Consider the following 1,347-nt stretch of genomic DNA (forward strand, 5'->3'; position numbering starts at 1 on the left):
GAATTAAAGCGCCTGCAAACAGGCATAGAGGCCAGGGATTCCTTACCGGTCTTGCAGTGTCGCCCCCCCCACCCAGGGCACACTGAGAGGGGGATTGAGATTGGGAGTGGTGATGCACACCTGTAATCCCAGCACTTGAGAAGCAGTAAACAGGAGGATCATTATGAGTCCAATCTAGTTTAGGGACTTAGTAGTGAGACATTAATCCTCCTGTAGACCTTTCCCTAAAATACAAAAAAAAAAAAAAAGATTGAAACTTTAAATTTTACTATTTAAAACTAATAACCTGTGTTTGCTTCAGGTACACTAATCTACTTTATTTTTTGAGACATGTGTAAAATACACAGATTCTGAATAACCATAATTGGTTTGCCATGGTTCTTTCTAGTGAAAATGCTGTTTTAGAAAACAACAGCAACAATAACAACAACAAATTCTGATTGCATCTGAAGCAATTATGCAAATGATTTTCCTGGTAACAACCATGCAATTAAGTAGGGAGTGAAATACACGCACTCAAAGGTCAAAGTTTAATCAAATTAACATTTTGTGCACCTTTTATGAGGAACATTATGAAAAAATAGTGCCAAAGCTATGATGAAAGTACAGGATGATACCGGCGAATTAATTATTCTGAAGTGACATGATTTTTACTCAAAACTGTCTCAGCATTATTAATGTCAGTTTCACCCAAGTGAAATGCTTTCAAATTATTTTAAAAATATTTTTCCCAAGCCTATTCAAAGATTCTCAGAAATATTCAGAAGGCCACATAAGGTACTAAAAGGAGCAACATAATAAAATTGCGTTATGCATTTCCATGCAAATAATTTTGTGATTCTGTTTATAAATTTTATTTTCTTTATTATATTGAGAAATTATTATTTGGGCATCTCCTATGTATTACAGATTCAGTTAGAAAGAAGACACGTATTTATCTATTTAATAAAAGGAAAATAACTCAGTCGTTAATTCTGTTTAGGATGTCGCTCGGCAGAGATCCAGACAATGGAGTAATTAAAGAAAGTTTTGTTTTAAGAAGCTTTCAGAGTAAGTAGTACCTAGAAGTGATGTTCAGTGAAAACAACTGAATACCATGCTCTGTATTTTCTCAAATTGTGATATAGAAGGGTGTTACCTTATATTTTTATCTGGCACTAGAGTTACTCATTTGTTTGTAGACCTCTCATTCCTTCATATTCCTAGCGCTTTGTTGCAGTTGGCCCTTTCCAATGGCAAAACGAGCAGTTATACTGTATAACTTAATTATCTTTTTTAACTATACAAAATTTGATGTTTTCAACTCTTATCTAATATAGAAGGCTTGTCCTTTCTTCTTTTTTTTTT

The sequence above is a fragment of the Octodon degus genome, unplaced genomic scaffold (genome assembly GCF_000260255.1).
Source record: "Octodon degus isolate 3935 unplaced genomic scaffold, OctDeg1.0 scaffold00115, whole genome shotgun sequence".
Taxonomy (NCBI): Eukaryota; Metazoa; Chordata; class Mammalia; order Rodentia; family Octodontidae; genus Octodon; species Octodon degus.